The sequence below is a fragment of the Plecotus auritus genome (assembly GCF_963455305.1).
Source record: "Plecotus auritus genome assembly, chromosome: 6".
Classification (NCBI taxonomy): Eukaryota; Metazoa; Chordata; class Mammalia; order Chiroptera; family Vespertilionidae; genus Plecotus; species Plecotus auritus.
Window position 1 is genome coordinate 91,541,939 of NC_137773.1, and position 8,768 is coordinate 91,550,706.

The following is an 8,768-nucleotide window of genomic DNA, read 5'->3' on the forward strand; positions in this document are numbered from 1 at the left end:
GTTGGGGGGCAGGGATAGCACTCTGAATCTTTGCCGGTAACCTGCCTTCTAATGCACACTCTTGCTAGCTGATAATTAACTCTATTTGTGAAAGAATGTAGGAGGCTAGCAGCTTGACTCTGTACCGAGTCAATCAGTATCCCTAATGCACATTCCTGTTAGCCCATAATCAAGTCACTGCCCCTTCCTTAATTATCTGGTCTTGCAAGACCTATTTATCTAAATACTCCCAATCTACAAGGGCCATAAACCAAGGATGTAACAGCTTAACTAAGAGGGAGGTCACTGGCGCCATCCAGGATAGACATTAGTTTCAATCTAAATTAACCATTCTAACTCACTCAGGAGGGGCTGTGAAAGTCCACCACAGAAGCTTGGTAGTCAAGAAACAACAAAACTCAAAAATATATAAGGAGAAAATCTCATTGTATAAGTTGTACAGGATCTGGATATTTGAGTCCCCTGAACTAGCAGCGCTGCTTTGAATAAAGGCTTACTTTCCTGAACCTTCGAGTGTTCAACTGTCCCTTCTTCCGTGCCAATTCCACAAGCCATACTGGCCTTAGTAATTAATATATTATGAGGTACTAAATGACAGCTCTTAACTTGTGATACTATTTAATAAAAGGGTAATATGCAAATTAACCATCACTCCATCACAAAGATGGTGGCGCCCATAGCTACAAGATGGCGGCGCCCAGTCCTCTCAGCCCTGCCAGAGTCCCAGGGGGGTGGCTGCTGAGAGTGGGCAGCGTGAGTGGCCTGATGGAATGCATGCTTCATAGCTGTGCCCAGCTCGGGCCAGCCCCCTTGTTCCGGAGCAGACACGTTCACGGACAGGGACAGGGGGGCCAGCCTGCAGCCTCTGTGGCTGAGCGCAGGCCCAGAGAGGAGATGGCGGGCCTGTCTCCCAAGGAGCCTGTGCAAGTCCCTCCTACCTCCCGTGGAATCGGCGCAGGTTTCTCCCAGCTCCCGTGGAAGCAGTAAGGCTCCTGGCAGCTAACAGCGGTTCCTGCAGGCTCCCGCATAAGCGGTGGGTGGCCTACTGTGTGCAATATTGCATGATGGGCTACTAGTATAAGTATAAAATCCCTAACTATTTTGACAAATGTGTCAGGAAGCCAAAGAATGTGGAGCCCTGGTTGCATATCAAAGGAGCATAGTTCTGCTTTGTTGAAGAGAATAGCAATTTTCCAGAGACATCAGATCAGTGTCCCACCCCAAACAGACATTGAAGAATCTGTGAAATCAGGGATGGGATAGGGTAGTAGAAAGCATATGAGATTAAGACAAGGAGTTATAAAAACTGATTAGCAACTTTTAACCTGGCCTTTTGAGATCACAGAATCATTAGGTAAAATTTCCTTTGTTTTTCCAGAGGCCCAGAGTAAAATCACATGCTTAGATGTTGGAAAAAAATGAGGGAAATGTGCCTGATAAAGCTGCAAATATCCCCCATGTGCAGTCCTCAGCCTATACAACGCTGGCGGACAGGGAATGGCTGTTGCTTTTGATTCCAAAGCTGGCTCAGGAATGGATGCTTCACTCCTTCCTGCTGTCTTGTGTGGGGCAGAGCTTCAGTCTCCATCATCAACCATCCAGGGAGCAATTCAGACTTCCACACAGAGACCTTCCTCTCAGAGACCCCATGAGTCTGGGAGGCCAGTAGGTGCATCAGGAGAGGGTCAGAGAGCATGGAACCTGTCAGCTTTTACCTGAGTCACCTGAGAGCACCAACAGCCTAGCCCAGAGACAAGAGACCATTCTGTCTGCATTCCGAGTTAAGTAACAATCTGTAATTTATTGAACTCATTAAGAAAGATGTGTTTGATTGATTTGCACTACAAGGGCCATAGTTGACAATTAAGTGATGGGTATGTGTAGACAGTTGAATGACACTGTAGAATGAGTGAGATGCATAAAGTGATTGCAGTAAAATGCAAATGTATCTGAGATTCGTTTTTCAGGGAGGAGGTAATTGGGTATTAGGTGGGAAGAACAGTGCAGTGGACAGGGAGTGTTTGCATTAAATTTCAATGGTGGTGTGTATTTGAGCATGTTTATTGAAAAATTCCTGACCAGTGTAGGTAGATGGCATCTTGCAGAGCAGTTCCTGAGACATTCATTGCAGTATCTCCTCTTATGCTGGATATTCATATGAGAAAATATCCTATCTAATAAAAAGGGACTATGCTAATTGACTGCCACACACTCAAAGATGGTGGTTCCCACAGCCACAAGAAGGTGGCACCCAGTCCCCTCAGCCACGCCAGGGCAGCAGGCATGCAGCAAGGCCGGGCCCACCCCCAGGAGGCCCAGCCACTTGGTGTGTCTGCCTCATGAGTTCCCCCCAGTTCCCTCAGCCCCCAGCCGCCAGGGCTGCCCGAGGCTCAGGTAAACAGGGCCAGCCGAGGCTTACCCTGCCAGCAGCAGCAGCAGCAGAGGTATGATGGGGCTTTGCCTTCCCTTGATAGCCAGGTTGCCTCCCACCCCTAAGGGCTCCCGGACTGTGAGAGGGGCAGGCCGGGTTGAGGGACCCCCCCTCCAGTGCATGCATTTTCATGCACTGGGCCTCTAGTTATTTAATAAGGCTAAAGAGGAATACTAAATAGTTTTACTTTGAATTATTTTATCATTGGCAGGGATGCATATATTCTTGGATTGGTTACCCATTTCCTTTCTTTTTTTTTTTTTAAATATATTTTATTGATATTTTACAGAGAGAGGAAGGGAGAGGGATAGAGAGCTAGAAACATCGATGAGAGAGAAACATCGATCAGCTGCCTCCTGCACACCTCCCACTGGGGATGTGCCCACAACCAAGGTACATGTCCTTGACCGGAATCGAACCTGGGACCCTTCAGTCCACAGGCCGACGCTCTATCCACTGAGCCAAACCAGTTTCAGCCATTTCCTTTCTTTATTTTAACAATTAGTAGGAATTCCTGTCCCCACACTCAGCCTTTTCCCCCAGTGGTCATGCGTTCTCTACTTTTAATGAAAATTCTGTCTTGTTCTTGCGGAGTATAAATTGAGGACTGGCCAACTTCTAGGCAAAGATGTAGGGTGCTGAGAAAAAAGTCACTATGGTTATGTAGATGGAGAAATAGAGGTCACCTATTGTACCTTAACTCTTAATATGACAGAGGCAGCACAGTCCGTTTACATTTATGCAGTGAATCCTTCACTGTATCAGATGAAAATATAGTTAAAATTTATTTTCTACTTTATGTTTGTTAACATAAAATTCCCATACCCAAGGGACCTAATGAATGAAGAGGCTTAAACTCAATTTTCCTCAGACAAATTTTATTGAAAAAAGTCTCTATTAGAATTCTATGGCTGCTATAAGTATTCCCATGCTAGTTGTTTAAAACAAACAAATAAACAAACATATACTCTTACAGTGTGGCTGTCAGAAGTTTAAAATGAGCCTCATTGAATAATATCCATAGGTGTGCAGGCTGGGGTCCTTCTAGAGGCTCAGGGGAAGATCTGTTTCTTTCTAATGCCTGTTATTGTTGCTGGCCGCCTGCATCCCTTGGCTCATGTTCCTTCTTCCATCTTCAAAGCCAGCTGTGTAGCATTTTCAAAATGTCTCTAAGACCAAGTCCATTGTCTCTCTCTCTTCAATGTTAACAGAACCATACAGCTAGGCCTTATCTATTGCTTTTGACATTTGTCATGAAATCTATTTTGCAAGAAGACTCTAGACCAGTACTCAGCAGTGATGACAGTCTGCATGGAGAGCAGGAACTTGCACCAGAAAGTTACACAACACACTGCTTCCTTTATTGATAAAATCTTGTTATGGAATAAATGTCAGTTGAACTAAAGCTTAGTGATGTTGTTGATTTACAGTCTATCCCAAGGTTCTTTTTTCTTCAAGGGCCAATACCAGTTCATGCACCACAGTTTGAGTAACACTGCCATGGACTATGAGTGCCTTGATGGCAAGGAACCTGCTATATTCATTTTTGTGTAACTGGTAGCCAAGGCACATGGACATAGCAATGTGTATTGCACAGGAAGGGCTGCAGCAGGCAGAAATTTGGAAAGAAAAATTAAGATATGGAGAAGTGGGCACTGGTGATTCTCACACCTGGCATGTTGACTTGCTTCAAAGATGATGGATGGGTAGATGGATGGATGGATGGATGGATGGACGGATGGAACAAGCCATGATTAAAGTTATTTGTGACTGAGACATGTTGTTCTAAAGAGCAGGGTAAGAGAAAAAGATGGCAAATAAATTGTTAGTACTCTAGATGTGTGCATCAATTACTAATTCTTTGCATACAACTTCATATTTATGCCATTTCCATATGCTATGCACACTAACATGTTCTCAATTCAGGTACCTACTGTTTAATGTCAGTTATTCCTAAAAAGCAGATGCACACAAAACTGTCCATTTTGACCCTATAGTCTATTATTTTAAACTAGAGGCCCGAGGCATGAATTCGTATGCCATTGGGGTCCCTCGGCCTGGCTTGCGGGATCAGGCCAAAACCGGCTCTCTGACTTTCCCCGAGGGGTCCTGGATTGTGAGAGGGTGCAGGTCAGGCTGAGGGACCCCACCGGAGCATGATCAGGGCCGGGGAGAGATGTGGGAAGTTGGCCAGCCTGGGAGGGATCGTGGAAGGGCTCCAGAGCATGTCCAGCCTGTGTCACCCAGTCCCAATCAGCTAGACCCCAGCAGGAAGCTAACCTACTGGTCAGAGCGTCTGCCCTCTGGTGGTCAGTGCTATTCATAGCAAGCAGTTGAGCTGCCTTAGCATATCATTAGCATACTAGAGGCCTGGTGCACGAAATTTGTGCACGGGGGTGTATGTTCCTCAGCCCAGCCTACACCCTCTCCAATCTGGGACCACTCAAGGGATGTCCAACTGCCCGTTTAGGGCCGATCCTGGTAGGATCAGGCCTAAACGGGCAGTCGGACATTCCTCTCACAATCCATGACTGCTGGCTCCCAATTGCTCGCCTGGCTGCCTTCCTGATTGCCCCTAACTGCTTCTGCCTGCAAGCCTGATCACCCCCTAACCACTCCCCTGCCAGCCTGATTGATGCCTAACTGCTCCCCTGCCAGCCTGATTGCCCCTAACTGCCCTCCCCTGTAGGCCTGGTCACCCCTAACTGCCATCCCTTCTAGGCCTGGTCACCCCCTAATTCCTCTCCCCTGCAGGCCAGGGTTCCCCCCCTCCACCAACTGCCCTTCCCTGCAGGCCTGGTTGCCCCCAACTTCCCTCCTCTGCTGTCCTGGTCACCCCTAACTTCCCTCCCCTGCAGGCCTGGTCCCTCCCAACTGCCCTCCCCTGCTGGCCTGATTGCCCACAACTGCCCTCCCTTGCAGGCCTGGTCCCTCCCAACCACCCTCCCCTGCTGGCCATCTTGTGGTGGCCATCTTGTGTCCACATGGGGGCAGTCATCTTGTGTGTTGGAGTGATGGTCAATTTGCATATTACTCTTTTATTAGATAGGATTACACTTTGTTTGAATGGCCAACCAGACACTTAACGTATTAGGCTTTTGTTATATAGGATGGGAAAGACTGTATTATAACTCTCCACCAATTTCCTGAAATATAGCTAAAACCAATTAAAGATTTACGTGTCAGTAATATAATATCATGTTAGGATATAAAATACTTAAAACATCACTTCCTATTGACTGCCAAATGAACATAGTTGTTAACAGTTGTTTGGTAAGAAGTCATATTTATACTCCATTGCTTACATTTCCAAGATTTTCTTTTTACTCCCTCAACTTTTGGAGGACTGACTCATTGTAGAAAAGAACCTTTGCTTTTGGCAAAATGTAGAAGGTCCGGAGGAAACAAGTTCAGGAGGAGTACACAATATTAAAGAATGACTGACATTGAGTGTGATGTTATGATGATCTCTCTTAGCACCAGCAATATCTGAGACACACACTTTCCTTTATTTTCACTTGGGGCACTTTTCCTATACATTGTTTTATTTGAAATCATGTATTTAGCTCAAGATATAAACTTTTCCTGTGTAATAATGGACCAGAAAATATTATATTGAGAGATATACCCATTTAAAAAAGTTTAGATATTACCACAAACAAAACAAAACAAAACACAACTGCATTCTACTGGCAAAAGTTTAACCAGGGAGATAGTCTGTGGAATATGCCCATGTTTTTCTTTCCCTTTCTTTCTTTCTTTCTTTCTTTCTTTCTTTCTTTCTTTCTATTGATTAACATTGATTAATAAAATTATATGTTATAATGTTAACATTATATATAATTTGATAAAATTCAGCAATTTTTCTTCTGAGTATCTATCTGAAGAGTATAAAAATGAATTAAAAAAGATATGTATACCCCTATGTTCATTGCAGTACTATTTACAATAGTCAAGATATGTAAACAACCTATTTGTTTATTGAAGGATGAATTGATAAAGAAGATGTGGTACATATAAGCAATGGAATACTATTCATTCATAGAAAATATTAAATATTGCCATTTTCAACATCAATCCTGAGAGTATTAGGACATAAGTGAAATAAGTCAGACAGAAAAGGACAAAAATCATATGATTTTACCTGTTTTTCTTTAATCACTCACCTTTAGTTTTCTTATAATTGACTTAATTTTCTCTTTTCTGCTGTCAATCCATCATCTTTTACCTGGGGAAGAGATAAAACTAAAATGATGGAAATGGCTAATAAATAAATAAATAAATATTCAAGTCTTTTCTCAGTTTTTCTGGAAAATTTAAAGGAACATTCATGTACCTTTAACCAATTATTCTTTTGTCACATTGTATTATCTTTTTATGTACACATAAACACACAAACATACTTTCACTTAATATCAATTTCTAAACTTATATAATATATGAAATTCACATAATATCAATTAAATCATTTTAAAGTGTATGATTCAATGGCATTTAGTACATTTGCTACATGCAATCTTCCCCTCTATCTAGTTCTAAACCATTTTTATCACCTCAAAGAAGACTCCATGTTCATTAGGTAGTCATTTCCCATCAGCCTCTCCAAGCTCCTGGCAACAACTATTCTACTGTCTGTCTCCACAGATTTATCTATACTGAATATTTCATATAAATAGAATTGTCCAAAATATAACCTATTATATCTGATTTTTTTTTACTTAGCCTAATGTTTTAGAGGGTCATTCATGTTATAGTATTGTTATTGGTTGAATTCTATACCCTTAAAATTCATATGTTGAAATCCTAACCTCCAGGACCTCAGAACATGACTATACTTAGACAAAGGGTTTTTTAAAGAGGTTTTAAGTTAAAATAAAGACATTAGGGTGAGCTCCAACCCAATATGACTTGTGTCCTTACTCAAAGAAGGGAGATTAGGGGTAATGTCAGCAAGATGGCAGAATAGAAAGCTCCAGACTTCCTTTCCCTCATCAATTCAACAACAATACATGAATCCATTTCCTTTGTGAAAAATTCAGAGATCACTTGAGAGGCTCCTATACCTCAGCTACATTGAGTATAACACCAGCTGCATTGAAACCAGTAGGAAAATTCATAGCACCATCTTGCCACTGGAGATGACTGAATTGTACCACCAACATTCTAATATTTTGAGAGTCTGCCTGAGGGACTGGGTTTTGTCATGCCTGAGAGTGAGCCCTAATGGGAAGGTGCCACAAGTTGGGAGGCACTGAGAACAAAGGGGATGGATTGGACCAGCACACACTCACTGCCCATTGACCTTTCCCCACTTTAGCACAGAGCAAATGAAGAACAAGTGGTGCAGCCGCTGAGAAAATAGTACGGAGTTTCCTCAAAAAATTAAAAATGGGCCCTGGCCAGTGTGGCTCAGTTGGTTGAAGCATTGTCCCAGACACTGAAAGGTTGTGGGTTGGATTCCTGATCAGGGAGCATACCTGGGTTGTGACTTATATCTTTAGTCAGGGAGAGTACAGAGGCAGCCAATCAGGGTTTCATCCTCACACCTCTCTCTGTCGCTCTCTCTCTCCCTTCTCCTCTTTCTCTAAGCATGCTCTTGGGTGAGTATTAGAAAACAATTAAAAAAACAACAACAATGGAACTACCTTATGACCCAGAGATTCCACTTCTGGGAACATATCTAAAGAAACCCAAAACAGTAATTCAAAAGGATATGTGCACCCCTATGTTCATTGCAGTATTATATACAATAGCCAAGATTTGGAAGCAGCCGAAGTGTCCATCAATAGATGAGTGGATAAAAAAGCTGTTGGTACATTTACACAATGGAATAACATGTGGATATAAAAAAGAAGGAAATCTTATCCTTTACGACAGCATGGATGGACCTGGACATTATTATGAAAAGTGAAATAAGAAGACAAATACCATATGATTTCACTTATATATGGAATCTAATGAACAAAATAATTTAGCAAAGTAGAAATAGAAGCATAGATGTTTAGAACAGATTGACAGCTGTCAGATGGGAGGGGTTTTGGGGAGCTGAGTGAAAAAAGGTGAAGAGATTAAGCAAAAAATAATATATATATATACATATGCCATATAAACATGGGCAAAAGTATGGTGATAGCAAGAGGGAAAGTTGGTTGGGGAGAGGTGGAGATGGGCAAAGGGGGATAAATGGATGCAAAGAGAATTTGCTTTGGGCAGTGAGGACACGATGCAGTGTGCAGGTAATGTTTTATTGAGTTGCACACTTGAAACCTGTCTGTTTTTTTAAACCAATATCATCCAAAATTCAACAGGAAAGAAGTTTATAAATACTGTACTTCAG